This window comes from Buteo buteo, chromosome 25, assembly GCF_964188355.1.
Source record: "Buteo buteo chromosome 25, bButBut1.hap1.1, whole genome shotgun sequence".
NCBI classification, from domain to species: domain Eukaryota; kingdom Metazoa; phylum Chordata; class Aves; order Accipitriformes; family Accipitridae; genus Buteo; species Buteo buteo.
This window is the reverse complement of record NC_134195.1, coordinates 20,115,464-20,131,487: the sequence shown is the minus strand read 5'-3', so window position 1 is coordinate 20,131,487 and position 16,024 is coordinate 20,115,464.

Genomic DNA, 16,024 nt, shown 5'->3' with positions numbered 1-16,024 from the left:
AGATCTTATGGTTTAAGGTATAGAGCAATTATTAACCACCAGGAGCTACAGAGCAGTTATTTTTGTAGTAAGTCTTCATCCCTCTTCAAGAAGGGCAACCAGGAGGATCCAGGTAACTAAAGGCTGGTCACCTCAGGCCCTGGGAAGGTGATGGAGCAAACTTGTAATCAGTGGTGCAAAGTCCAGCTGGCAGCCAGTAACAAGCAGCATCCCTCGGGGCGGACACTGGAGCCACACTACTGTCTTCGTTATCAATCCCAATGGCCGGACAAAGCGCGTTCTTGGCAAGTCTGCAGGCAACACTAAGTCAGGAAGAATGGCCAACATGCTAGAGGGCAGGGCTGCTACTCGGAGAGACCAGGACAGGCTGGAGAAACGGGCAAACAGGACCCTCATGAAGTTCAACAAAAATGTATGCAAGACCGGGGATGGAATAACCCCAGGCAACAACACTGGCCGGGAGGAGACTGGCTGGGAGGCAGCTCTCCAGAAAAAGACCTGCTGGTCCTAGCAGGCAACAAGCTGGACATGAGACAGCACCGTGCCCTGGCAGCAAAGCGAGCCAATGGCATCCTTGAATGTCTTAGCCAAGGCTGTGGCCAGCAGATCAAGGAAGATGATTATTCCCCTCTGCTGAGCACTGGTGAGACACATCCAAGGTGCTATGCCCAGTTCTGGGCTCCCAGTGCAAGAAAGACAAGGACTTACTGGAGCAGGTCCAGCAAAGGACCACCAAGCTGACCAGGGACTGGAGCACATGACATAGGAGGACAGACTGAGAGCTGACATTGTTCATCCTGGAGATAACAACAATCAGGGGAGACCTGTATTGCTGCCTACAGCTACCTGATCAGAATATACCGAGAAGGTGGAGCCAGACTCTTCTCAGAGGTGCACAGCATTAGGAAAAAGGCAGTGGGCACAACTTGGAACATGGGAAATTCCAATTAGATATAAGGAAAAATATTTTTGCCATGAGTGGTCAAATACTGCAAAGGGTATCCAGAGAGGTTGTGGGATCTCCATCCTTGGAGATGTTCAAGACTTGACTAGACACATCCCTGAGCAACCTGATCTAATTAGACATCCTTTGAGAAATGAATTGGATTAGATGACATCCAGAGGTCTCTTCCAGCCTAAATTATTCTATGGCTGTTCCTGTCTGTTTACCAGAAAAACTCTTCTAGTAGGATTTTTAAACAAACAGCAAGATAGTTTTAAATAAGCAAAAAGAAATAACCAGGCACAAAGAAATTCAGACAGTGACTATTTTGTCCAGGTATCATTTGATGGCCCTTCTTTGATGAAGCTGCTTTTGTTACATTATCTCAAGTTGAAAGTGTACTTATCCTATTATTGAAAAATCACATGTACATTCTCAAAAGTATGGAGGGTGAAAGGGAGAAATGGCTGAGCTCATGAACATAATTTAAAATATATATATTAGCAAGTTCTTTGAAGATGATGTCTCTAATTGTTGTACAGACATTTCAAGTATAATATAGTTGCATCAATCTGGAGAGGCAATTTAGAGCTTTAACATTAATTCCTAATTAACTGGTAATGTTTCCTTACACTTTTATGAGCTCATTTCCACTGATATGCAGTTGTTTATCTGTATTGGTTCCTGCAGTGACACATTTAAAAAAGTTCCTATGTCTAAGAATACAGGGTAATAATTGTTCTGAAGAGTGAAAATTATTATAGTTTGTTTTGCATGAAATGGCAGGTTAAAGGAATAATGAATTCGATGAGGGACCATAAGTAAAGAGTAGCAATATTGACAAGGTGTCAGTATAGATCAGAACAAGGCAAAGGCATATTTCAGTTGGGTGCAAGAAAAGCTGCTCAATTGTTTGAAATCTTCCATAACTAGATGAAGGAGCCAACAGCATGTTACAGGTTATATTAGAATAGAAAACATTGCAATCGCTAATGAAATTTAGGGAGAAGGAATCAAAAAGGATGAGAAACAGAAAAATGAGGTCAGGTTTTAAATATGTAGACTGATGCCTGTGAGGGGAATAATTCAAAACATAGATATTCATTTGTGTGGAACATTTTAAAATATGACGAGTTTAAAATATTCTAACTTGTGCCTGAAGATCAAAATAGGTATCTGCCTGAAGATCAAAATAGATATCTGCTTGCAATGCAATATTGCTATATAAAACACTGTGATTGTGGGGAGTGATAGTCTTGTAACACATGTCAAGGAGGTAAAATCTTCTGTTTATCACAGTGGCAAACACCAGCTACTACACTGCATACATATCCAAGCACTTCTGCAGAAGAAAGATGTCTGTGGAGGATTTTTGAGAAAAGAAGAGGAGGTGATTTGGATGCTTCTATTAGGTGAAAAGCTGCTGAAAGCAGAATACTACTAATGTGTTTTATAAACTCTTCCTTGTCTTTGTAACTGGAAGACATGAGGACACACTAGGAGATGTGAAAATCTGTATTTCAGGTAGGGCTACACAGCTAGATGTGCTTAAAATAAGAACCCTTCTCTCTTCTCAGACCTTTGACAAACACAAAATTAAACCTGCATTCCACATGTACTGACATTTTTAGTTCCTGAACTAAGATTTCTTAAGCATATATTCCATCTAATATGAGACAACTTATCAAAGACCTTTCTCCTTTCCACCATCTTGCCAAAACCCCAATTTTTTTTTACGCTATTGCATATAGAAACATGTAGGAGAGTTTGAAAGAACTGTCTTTGTTCAGTCTTAAGATGAGAAGGCTAAGGGGTGGATCTCATTACTGTCTTCAACCAGCTAATGGGAGGCTAGAGAAAAGAGAGAGCCACGCTCTTCTTGAAGATGCATATTGAAAAGACGAGGGTGAGAGCCATCTGTTGCAACAAGGGGAATTCTGATTAGATGCTGGAAAAAAAATCTTCTTCTAACAGGAAGGGTAGTCAAACACTAGAACAGGTTCTTCCACAAAGGCTGTAAAACCTCTTTCTTGAAGATACTCAGAACTTGACTGGTGAAGACCTTGAGCAATGTGATCTAACCCGTACTTGACTTCAGCATAAGCCCTGTTTAGAGCCTCTGGAGAGGTCCCTTCCTCCCTAAGTTGTACTGTGGTTCTAACAAGCATCTGGAGGAGAACCCCACACCCTGATGCCCTTCACAAGGCAACAGTGTTCACAGGGTGAATGTGAGTGACGTATCTGGGAGCAGACACGGCACCAGTTCAGCAGACAAATACGTCAATCCCTGAACCTCCTTGCCAGACTCTGCATTTGCCGTAGCTTTTTCATTAATGTATTCAGAGTAGGATTCTGTCTTTTTGCCATGGTGATGGCAACAGGATTTGAAAAGTGATAATCAAAAGCTGAGCTATCTCCGCAGGGAAAGAGGAGTACTCCTGTTGCTGTCTGTCTTCAGGTTTATTTTGCTTGTTTTTAATAAGAGCTTCTTAACTTAGAAAAAAAATAGTTTCTTTGACAAATGTATGGTCTGTTTTCTCAGTGAGGACTTCCTATAACTGCTTACAGTTTACTTAAGAATATTCATTCCTTACACTTCCTTTTCTCTCCTGCTGATAACCTTCTGATTTTCAGGGGCTCAGCTGCAATAAGGTCTTATTAATAAGAAGATTCACAATGCACATCTGAGATACTTTTGCTGATTTGAAGGAGCTTATGGCAGTAGCAATAGCAAATTTTACTCACATGTCATAAGTCTAATACACGAACACAAAATTAGCCTCTCCTGCCAAATGACAAGGTCTCTGCCTTATATCAAGTTGAATTCAGCACAATGCTAGAAAGGAATTTGCAGGCAAATGCTCCAAAAAACAAATGGTTATAGATGTATTAAAACAGCAGCAAGTGTTCCGTACAATAGTGGATTTAACAAAGAGCAAGAAAAAGCTCACAACTCCTTCAGCCACTACATTCAAGGACAAGTTACACCACTCACATATATAAATACAAACCCTCATATGAAAATAAGGGCAACCTTGATTCACAAGCCCATGAGGATATTTGTGTTATACGGGAAGTAAACTACAGGGATGGCATGGGCTTAAAGCAGCAAATAAAGTGATTTCTGTGCCATTTTTCCGGCACAGTAGGGGGTTTGGTTTTGTTCCTTTTTATCTCGTGCAGCTATAGGAGCTAAATCCCTTTTCGTTCCCACCACCACAGCAGGTAGGTAGACAGGAATTTTGCAGTGGTTCCCTGCTGAACCCAGCCTCCCACTCCCACTGGTGCAGGAGCGGGGCTTGGAAACACCGCGCGTACATCTGATGAGAGTTTGTGATCACAGGAAAGGGAGAGCAAGCTTTGCTGTCACTCCCCTGCTGCTGGAAACCTCTGGATATCAGAGATGGTGGAAAATGGGAGCCAGGGTCAGGCATTTCGTGCCACACCTTCTGACACGGCATCGGGTACCCGCACATCCCTGGACAACCATCTCGGCAGCTTCAGTCGCGCCTTGTAAGTGCACTGTGCCAGCCAGGGACAAGGGGGAAAGACAGCCACAAGGCACGTCTGTTCTTCCACGTGGCAGCACCTCAGCGCGAGCTACAGAAGCAGCAGAGGCAATCGAGAGCTGAAGAGGAGGGAGGGTGCAAGGTGAACGGGACCAGGACGGTAGCAAGCTTAGGAAGTGGGATGGCAGCGTGAGGTGAAGGATCCGATTACTAGGAGAAGACGACTGCTGCATCGCAGGGAGGCACTGGGTCAGAGAGGCTGTGGGATTGGCAGAAAGACCAAGCTTGAAGGGCCCAACATGAGGAAAAAGCAAGGTTTGATGGCAGCTGTTGATGATGGCTCAATGGGTCAGACCTCCAGGGTTGCTATGCATGCAATGGTCTGCTGACTGCTCTGAGAAGCTTGAAAAGGAGAAACTAACGCAGCACCAAAGCGAGGCACAAGAGTGAGGAAGAATAAGCCTGGCTTTTGTTAGAATAATGTGACGTATTCACCATCTGACATAACTTCTCTGGATGAGTAGCTTGATATGGTTCTTCTTACCCAACCAGGACACAATCAGCTACTCTTACCACATAAAAAATTTTTAAAAATCTATGAATCTATAAATGTAATAACAAACAAAGGATAAGATGAAACATTGAAAAAAGATTGTGGTGAAAGCCTTCATTGGCTGGATTCATAAATTTGCTGCGATTTGTCTACCTCTCGTACATAGAGCTGAGGCACCGTGGGCTGAGAGCAGCCAGAGACCCGTGATACACGTCTCTGCGCAGAAAAATACTACATTGGCAGGAATCTCTAAGAAGGTATTTTATCTCCTTCCATATGCCTAAAGTACCAGTGAAAAGCCCCAGGAATCCTGTAGGCTGCACATGGATGAAAGAAGGGAGCCGACTCATTCTGCTAGTTGTGCTGTAAATTGTCTAAGACTACTTCTTCCTGTGTTATAAAATAGGGTTGTCCCTAGGTCACTCTGCCAGATTAATTGGCTTATTGGCTCTGAATCAGGGAGTCACAACCAGTTTCTTGGCCCTGTTTTTTCTCCTCAGTTCTCCCCACATACTGCTGCATCTGCATGCAGCTGGGACAGGGTGGGAAAGGCAGCCTCCAGTTAACAGAGGAGAAAACAAGAGGCCTGCTCAGTTCCTATAGAAATCAGTAGGAGTAATGACACTGACTCCAATGGGCCCTTAATTATCAGGAAAAGAAGGCTTTTGAAGAGACAATTACTGCTACAGGTCTCAGAGTGTTATTTTCTTACCCATTATGGTAATCATAGCCACTATGCCCCATTTCATTCTTCCATTCTATGGTATATATCAAACACTTCACAGAACTGTGAGCACAGGAACAAAACACAAACAAGCGTAAGGAGATCTAATTAGTGAGCTGATGCCTCAATCACTCACCAGGCTGATCATTATCAGACTCGATAATTTCCCTGGTTATTCTATTGCGTTTTCCAAAAGGAAAAAAAAGAAAAGAAGAAAAAGATCACAGTCTCCTCAGAACAAGGGACACATTCTGCCACACTTACTCCTACTGAATAATACCACGTCCTACAAGCTCTTCATGCAAGTCAACGGAGAAAAGGTATTTGACATTTCTTACAAGTAACATGAGCTTCAGTAAAACATGTGCCTAGCAAAGTATAACACGGTATGAGTGGGGGTGGAAGAATAAATCCAGCATAAATCTAAATCATGCTTAACGACCTCTTTTTCACGTGACAGCGGTGATCTCACTGGCCACCTAGACATGTGGTACACAAATTCAGAAGTACCAGTGTGAGAACACCAGGTCTTGATTGCAACCCGTCCTAATACTTGATATGCCCAAAAGTACTGGCATACCTCTTTGAAGTGGTGGTATGACATAACACCATTTATAAGATCATTTCGACTGCTGCATACCCAGTGCGACTTTGTGAGTGAAACAATGACCCCTCTCCCAACATTTTTACATCCCACTTAAGGAAAAAGAAACATCTTTCAAGCTCTGAATAGTTATAAGCCTGGAGAAAACTGGACTCTCAAACTAAGGTGTTTCTTCCTCCCAACCAATTCCCTAATTTTGTCCTATTCACCAGTTCAGAAGGATCCTGAATATCCTCATTTCATACTGAAGATAATTTCCTTGGCATTGCAAACAGAGCATTCAGAAGTCTCATTACAAAGAGGCTCTCTGAGCAGTGGAGCCCATAGCCTCACACAGAATCTCAATTCCTTTTTTAATCTGCACAAATAACTGAAAACCTTTCAGGCAACAACTTTCAATTTTTTTTTTCCTTAGGTATTCCCTCAGCTGGAACCGTTAATCTCAAAACTCATATGTTTCTATTTTTAACATCTTCTGGAGGGTTGGTTTTTTCCATGGGATGTTCTGAAATAACACTGTCTCTTTACCAATTAATCTTCAAAATTGTTTTCCCAAAGAGTCTCTTTTTAGATTTCTTGCTGTTGTCAGTTTCATCATAACAATATCCTGAATTTAATCTCCAACTATGCCTTCTTTCTAAGGTGATGCTTCGGGTAATATCACTAACCTTTTCAATAGATTAGGGAGTCAGAGGTAGAAAAATGTAGGTACTGAGTCTCTGCCTTATTTTCTGACATTCTGACAGCAGATAAATTCAGATTGCTTCTTTTCCTTTCAGGAATGTTTGGGATACTCCAAAATTCTTCCAGGTATTGAGGATTATACTCTGCATAAAATGCAAAACCTTTCTGATTCCCCTTTGGAACCAACCTGAGTCTACTTAGGTGTGTGCAGAGCTCACCCTCTGAGAAAACACAAGACAGGAGAATGAGAGGTCACACATTCTATGAGGAAATCCCACGCAAACTGTCCAGCTTGTCAAAGATACCTTTATCACTCCCACGTGTTTATATTTCTACTGTTAAATAACGATGCCACTCAATGGATCTGTGTAGGGCTATTTGGTGGTGATGTGAGTTTAGACCGGGGGTGTGTGACTAAATAACATTCCTAAAATCCTCAAGTCCCCACAACATTGGATTATAAGAAATAGGGACAAAATTACAGCAAGTAAAGCGGTGCTCAATAGTCCAGTGCTCAATAAACACTAGCCAACACTTCTAAAAGGCACTAAGTCATCAAATCCAGATTGTATTCTGCATGACAAGGAGCAAGAATTTAGCCCTTTTCTGTTGTTTTTAGTAACTGTTCCGGCTGTTGCAGAGCATTCATCCACGGGCTGAGTCGTGTATATACAAAACACACAGAGACTGCCCCAGCTCCTAACAGCTCAAAGTCTAGGGCAACGCAAGGGTGAAGACAGGTTCCTTTCCATTGATGAAAAGGCAAAGGCACACCACTTCCTACAGTTTAAACTGCTCAGCACCAAACGGCCTGAACACAAAATATAGGCTGTCCATAGTATGAACCCACACTGCCAGTGTGGAGCTTCTCTCTTTTTAAAAACATAATAGCTGCCAAGTGACAACTTCTGTCTCCAAGGTGCTAACAAAACTAGCCCAGAAACTACCCCTAAGAACAGCTCAGCTCCTGCTACCATGTACCAGCACTGACACCTTGCCACAAGTCAAGACACAATAGGGCGGCCAGTTTTCCACAGCACCAGCTCAAAACATTACTGACATTTAAAAGTCTACACTAATTAAAAGATCTGGTTTTTTTCGAACTTTCTGCAGTAGTATGTTTTTCCCACTGACGTTTCATGGGAATGGATGGAGTCCCTCCTGACAATCAGGGTCCTCACACCACCCTTTTCAGGGGCTCAGGAGCATGGGGTTTTGGACTGGTTTCCTAGATAGGGTCAGCAGCTCCATGGCTGTTTGACAGGAGAGAGAGCTGTTAAAAGTTGCAAAAAGATCTTACGATATTGCCAGCGCTAACTTGTATGTGCAAAGGTTTGAGAATACACTTGGCATTCAGATGGATGGAAAGGTTTCTACAGTGTCAGTCCAGCACAAAATCTACGTGGTTTTTAACACAGCTAAGGCTACTAGCAGGGTGGTATGGGGGCTTAAAAAAAAAAAAAGTCAAAGGTAATAGGTAGCTATTTACAGAGCTGCTGAGCGTTCACTGACTTCTACCAACGAGGCACCATTAGTTCCTCTCTTACAATGATAATTTCAAGCAGAAACACACAAACCTCACACCCTCCACAAACCTAAAAAACCTATACTAACATCTGGGTATATAAGGCAATGGCTCACAGATCTAAAGAAAATTATTTTTCCTTATCTCTGCATATGTTTCTTATACATGGGTTATATATATTATGGGTTGCATGGATCAGAGGAATATCTAATGGGAATGGTGATTGAAAGAAGGCTGGAGAGTTTCCCTTTGAAAGGAAAACACCATTCTACATTTTCGAAGTGATTAATTTAACTTTTAGCACCATTATTTACACATACTCACTGAAGACATTAGTTTCTCTATATCTGACTTCTGTAAGAAAAGCTGATGTGCACAATTTTATGTGCCCTGAGTTCCCAAATACACTGTGGAGGTACATGTCTATACACTATTTACTGCTGCAAGTGGCTAAAGATATCTCACTTTTAAGGAAAAAATAAAAAAGGTAGAACTTTTATTTCATCAAGTAAAAATTCCCATTCCGGTGGTCTCTGTTTAGCCAAGGTTTTCACAACTCTGTTTGAATGCTGGGTAGATTAACTGGTTTAATTAAGGTTTTAAAGGGACAATGTCTGACAAAATAATTTTCTTCTTTCTAAAGAATTCATTCCTGCTTTCTGCCCTAGAAAATCCTGTTGTATTCTCAGAATTCATACCTGTTTAACCTTACTATTTCTGTTTGGCTTTATCCTGGCACCCAATCTGATGCCTCATAGGTCTTGCATTGAAAAAGACAATAAATTATGAATCCATACCACTGGTAAGGCCAACATTGGTTGAAATGTAATTTCATTGCAATTGAAAGCTTAATATCACCCAAAGTTTTCTTTCCTGTGATGGAGATATAATGAATTATGCCCATTAATTAAAGAAATGGGCGTCATTTTTTCCAACTGGGAGGCCAAAACATTGCAAATCTGCCTCCCCAAAGTCCACATACCCCGAATAAGATAAACTGTGTCTACGAGAGTCAGCAGAGCTTTGAGTATAAACAGAGTAAGTGCCATTCAAACAGAGACAAAGGAATATAATGAATTTTTTATTTTGCTTTATTGACTTCTAGGGGAACAGTGGTTTTTTAGCCTTGCCAAACTCCAGATGCAAAGTTCTGAGTTCTCCAGCGCAGTCCTCCACTCTGCAGCACGGGTATAGATTAGTGGTGAGGGCAGAACACACCAAGGCCATGGGTTTTGCTGAATCCCTCAACAGCTTTATGCTACCAGCTGCTTAAAAGCATTTGAAGATTGCTGGCCTCTTCATAGAGATGGCTCTCCCCTCATACAGGAGGAGACCTAGTAACCGTGTTACTGGTTATTACACTTTGAAAAAAATATTGTATTTTTTTCTGTTTTGACTGAAGGTGTCTGCTACACTAAATATGGTGTATGTCTTGCTGATACCTTAACATTATTAAACTTCCCTAGTCAAACTCGCTGCTTGTGTAGATGTGCTAAACCAGTTTTGCTGCTGTTTGAGACAATTATACACATTTGTCTATACATTACGAAAAAGAAAAGTATATGCTTTTAATTTTCCATGAAAATCAAGTCTACATTTTCTGGTATGTTTCTCTCATCTGCAAAGCAAAGGCATTTTCAGGATCTCAGTGATGTCAAAGGTTTCTTAAGAGTGAGGTTTTGACAGCTGACCTCTTAGTAACAGTCCCTGCCTCTCCAGACAGACACTTTCCTGCTTAAAGTTGCTAACATTTATGCTTAGTAAAGTAGCACGTATACTGACCCAAGGGGGCTGAGTGATACTCCAACCCAGAAGGTATTACATTTCAGGCACAGTGAGTCTGGAGAAAGGCAAGGAAGGTCTTCCCATCTGGCTACAAAGAGAGAAAATTCACACACAAGGGCTTGCAAACTGATGCTTTCAGGAAAAAAAAGTAAAATCCAACCCAGATGACTATCAAATGCAGGACCCCTCCACCTACTTTGGGAACAGATCTCCCAAGAGAATCATCATCACAGAAGCACTTTAATGATGTTTTACTGCTTTCATATATTTTTGCATTAATACATTCCAAAAGTATTTTGAATGACTATTCCAGTTCCTTGTGCCCTTGGTGGATCCGTTTGACATTTAAAATTCAATCTCTGTTGAGGATGCACACAGATGAAATTTATTACATAATGAATATGAAAGGCAATAATGCACACAGTGTCTTTATCCTCAAAAGGGAGATTCAGATCAATGTGAAGCAAGGTGGAAAATGTTTGCCAAATACTAAGTGACAAAAAAGCTTCCTCTTCCTCTTTAAATAATTTGCCAATAGATGAAACTAATTCTTGGGGGAGGTCTTCTGTTATTTACAGCAATCATTTGGGACTTTTTTTAGATCAAAACAAATTGATTTGGACTCTAATTGTTGATACTGGAAAGCATGAAAATATCCTTTTCTTGGTTGATTTTCACACAGCTCCACTGAATGAAAGCGTTAACACAACACAGGCAGGGAACACAGAAAAGATTAGTAATGTTCTTCCAGAGTTTTCATCCACAAAGAGCCCCAGCCTGATTCATCTTTCATTTTAGATCAAGATAATTTAACTAAGTGAAAAAGTAACACGAAGAAACCACTAATAGGACTAACTGCTATTCTTATTCTTTTTCTTATTCTCATTCTTATTCTGTGCAACCTCTTTGCGCAGTCCTATCATCTGGCATTGTATCTTTGCAAATCTCAGTATTGCAAGATCCTTCAGCAGGTCTTTGTAGGCAGCAATAATTTTCATTATGTGGAATAACTTTATACTGTCATCAAATTTTGTCACCTCTTCATTCATGCCATTTTCCTGATCCTTTCTAAAAATGTTGAGTGGCGCAGATCAGAGTGGGACCTCATGTTCAACCTTTCTTTCTGCTCTGAAAACTATCCATTTATTTCTTTTTGTTGTTTTCTGGCTTTTAAGCAGTTATTAATTCATGAGAGCACCTTCCTTTTTCATTCTCTGACTGTTTCATTTCTTTAAGAGCCTCTACTGACAGACCTTGCCAAACTTTTTCAAAATTCATGTACACTAGATAAACCAGACCCTCTACTTTGTTGCACCTCTTAAGCCTTTCAAAACTCTAAAGATTTTGTAAGGTATTACTTTCTTCTACAAAATCCTAATAGACTCCTCATCTTCATATTAATATTTATTTCTGTGACCATTCATTCTATTCTTTGCTATTATTTTTACCAATCTGACAGATACCTTCCTTTCTAATGTGTAGTTGTCTAGAACATCCTTAGACTCATTTTAAACAAATTAGTACTATTTTTGTCCCTTCATATTTGTCTGGTACTGATGCTCTTTTGACTAGAGGTAATATACTGCTATCAATTGCAATCCAGTCATTCTCTGTCTGAACGCCTTTTGAACCCCTGAGTAAAGATCATCTTGTCCAAGTAAAGTCTCAACATTTTTGACAATTTATTCTAAAGTATATTCCATTGATGCCTTAGTTTTGAGTGAGTTCTACAAACTCCTATCCCACCAAAGATTATAACCGATTTAGGAGTATTACCTTTTGTATAACAAACACTGCTGCAGAGAATTCATGACTTTTTTTTTGCTTTGGCCTTATTGTCCTTGAGTAATCCTTCTATGCTTACGCCAGCTATCAGCCCCATGGACTCTCTGGCAGGCTTCCTGCTTCCGATGTTTTTTTTTAAGTTGTCTTTTTATGACTAGTTTAAATGCTTTTAGCAATTTTCTCATCAAAATCTCTTCTGGCTTGCCTTGATATGAATTAACTTTTAACTTCCCAGAGTTTATGTCTATTTCTACTTTCCTCATCTGAGCAGACTTTTAGAGATGTCTTCTTACTTTCAAGACCCTCCTTCTTTCTCTTCCTTTAGCATGGCCTTTTTTCTTTTTGAAGATCCTCTTCAAGTCCTTTCTGATTTATGATACACTTACTCTGAACCTAAAACATTGATTTGCAATGCACATCATTAACTCTGACACAAAAAATTAGTCTGAGCCTTCAAACAGTCTCCATGCTGTCTGCAATATCTTTATGCTTTTAGCCACTTTTTAGTTAACCATCTTCTCACTTTTGTGTAGCTTTATTATCATGCCAATTTTCTTTTTTTTTCACTTACCAGGATATTGAATCTGACTACACTGTTATAGGTGGCTGATAATTATGTCTTAAACCAGTCCCTGTACACTGTCCAAGATTAAATCAGGAGCTGCTTTTCTATGGGCAGGACAATGTGCTCTAACGAGGGTATCTAATGGTGTTTGAATACTTAACCAGTGCATCATGGTGATATAACTTTTCTGAATCTAAAACAGACCAGGGAAGTTACAAACATTTGGTATTATTCATGTGTTTTTTTCTTTGCCTCAGTGTACTGACAAGGTCTCCCAGGCATTTGAGGAAAGATCTCATGCCCCTGCTGGGAAATCGGCACATCTGAGTGCCTGTCCGAAGTGCTCTACACTACTGCCTCCAGCATGGGGAACAGACGGAGGAAATGGAGGTCTGCCTGCAGTTGCAGGGCTACAGTCTTATCGGCACGTGGTGGGATAGTTTACACAGCTGGAGTCCTCCAAATAAATGGAAGAAACCTCACGTTTGCAGACCCTGATATCTGGTGAAGGGACGCTACAGTGTGGCACAAACAATCCAAGAGATTTCTGGAGTGCGTTGATGACAACATCCCAACACAGGTGATCGAGAAGCCAACAAGCAAAGACACCCTCCTGGACCACATAGAAACAAGAAAAAGCCAGTCAGGGATGTGAAGGTCAGGAGCAGCCTTGGCTGCAGTGACCCTGAGATGGCAGAGTTCAGGATTCTGAGAGAAGGAAACAAGGCAAAAAGCAGGATCAGAACCCTGGTTCAGAGATGTGCTTGGAAGAATTTCATGGGATACAGCCCTGGAGAGAAGAGGGGTCCAGAAGAGTTGGTTGATTCTCAAGGATCAACTCCAAGCTCAAGAATGGTCCATCCCAACAAGCAGAGTATCAAGCAAAGGTGGCAGGAGGCCTGCATGGATGAAGAAGGAGCTCCTGACTAAACTCAATCATAAGCAGGACATGCACAGGAGGTGGAAAGAAGAACAGGTGACCTAAAAGAAGTACAGAGACACTGTCCGAGTGTCCAAGGCATGGGATTAGGAAAGCCAAAGCCCATCTGGAGTTGAATCTGGTGAGGGACGTGAAAGGCAACAAGAAGGGCTTCTACAGGTGCATAAGCAGAAAAAGCAAAGTGAGGGAAAATGTGTGCCTGCTGCTGAATGGGGCAGCAGTGCTGCTGACAACACAGAAGGACCGAGGTTCTCAATGTTGTATTTGCCTCAGTCTTTCCTGGTAACACCAGCCTTAAGGAATGAATCCCAGTCTCCTGAGACCAGTGGGAAAGTCTGGAGCAAAGAAAATCTAACCTCGGTAGAGGAGGATCAGGTTAAGGAACGTTGGACATACACAAGTCAACGGGACCTGATGGGATACCCCCACGAGTGGTAAGGGAGCTGCTCAGTGTCATTGCAAGGCCACGCTCTATCACCTCTAAAAGGTGGTACAGGTTGCCCTGATAGGCTGTGCCATCTCCGTCCTTGGTGGTTTTAAAGAAAACTGAACAAAGCCCTGAACAATTGGATCTGACCCTAGAGACAGCCCTACGGTGGGATAGAGACCTTCCCAAGTCCCGTCCCATCCAGATGACCCTGGTAGGTAACATCCCATGGTCGCTGGCTCTCTGCGGTCACTGGCATCACTGGTTACGTAGGCTGTCGCTCACCCAGCTCTCATGTTCTGCTCTGCCCATTTAGGCGTGGAATTTCAACCCACAGGAATTCCATGGTACAACTTGTTACATCACCTTATTTTATTTATTTTGTCTGATACTTTCTGTAATTTTTCAGCCTCTTTCCAGTGGAAGTATCTACTCTGTCATTCCTATGTAATCTGTGCACTGTTGGCAGTGTCCTTCCGACATTCTGCCTCCCACCTACTTTCTAAGATGCCTACAAAGTAATTTTTTTTAATCCAGGCATGCTATTTCACCCATTTTAACTTTCAGACTTACAGTCCAAGTCTGTCGCCTCCAAAAAAAAGCCATGTTTACGCTCTAAAAATTGGTCTGTGTATTTCAAAAGTGTCAAAACATCTCACAGATGTGCATGGGAGCTGCTGACTGTGCTAATTAAAACAAATTCTTCAGGCACTTAACTATGGACTTTAAGCATTCCTGTTTGGCAGAACAGAGAAAACCAAATAAAAAATGAACAGAGATTTTGTGCACATTTTTTTGCACAGAATACCACTCTTCAAGCTAAGCTGTAGACTTGGCACACCATGGGCAATAAGGAGATGGGCTTTATAAAACATAGGACTCAAAACTAGCTCCCACAAGCCTGGGTTATAAGACTTTATGAAGCCTTGCTGAGTTTCTAGCTTTAAAAAAGGATGCGCAGCATCACCTTCCCAAAACCAGGTTTGCTCATCTAGAAGTGATAAGATTAGTAGGTAGTAAATACATAGCAATTAAATATCTCTATAAAGGAAAAGGTTCCAATTTTTCACCTTGAAAAGACATGCACAGTTGTAGCTATTGTTTACCTTTTAAAATACATTTCTATAATATATATTGTTTACAACAGTACTTGTTCATATAAAACTGGACTTTGTTAGCACAAACATAATACTGCAAGACAATTACAAAAAAGAAGAAAATATTTTAATGGCAACTCAGCTGTTGCACAATATGCATGGAGTGCCTGTAGGTAAAGTTTGAGTGTATGGCCTCCAGGAAAATGTGATTTTAAGACGTCAATATATTGTTCCAATAACAAATCCAACCAGACTGGTTGGCATAAATCAAACGTAATTATTTTGACCATGACTTTTTTTGTTGAATGAATTCCTTATACCATTGTGTTGCTTGACAAATACTTAGTGTGAAAATTCCAGCCTGCTGTGATTTTTGTCTTTGCTTTTGTCTTTGCTTATTTGTTCTCACACACTGAGTGGAAGAATGCAGACTCACAGGAATTAATGAGGTAATTTGTAAACCTGTCAGCAAAAGACATGAGAATTAATCTAGTGGTGGTCTGGTGAAAGGAGAGATGAGGATTACAGGGGCCTCATTTCACCACTGCAGCAAAATCCTTATTTCTACATCCAGCCAGGCTTCTACTTGCATGGGCAAATGTTAGAGCTTGACGTTCCTGCTCTGCAGGAATACATGATTGCCAGCCAACATGCATCCACAGGAGGCCTGAAGTAACACCTGAATTCCCTCTTCCCCTAAATCCCACATGGAACTTCCACATTTGCGCTGCATACTTCCCTCTTTGTGCCTCCTTGCCAGTCGTGCTACACAGGGTAAAAACTCTGCAACAGATGTGACATTCCATCTCCAGCACTCCTATTCTTTGCATGAATGGCTCTTTGGGGCCCCCCTGAAGGAGACTTCTCAAGGATGAAATTGTGC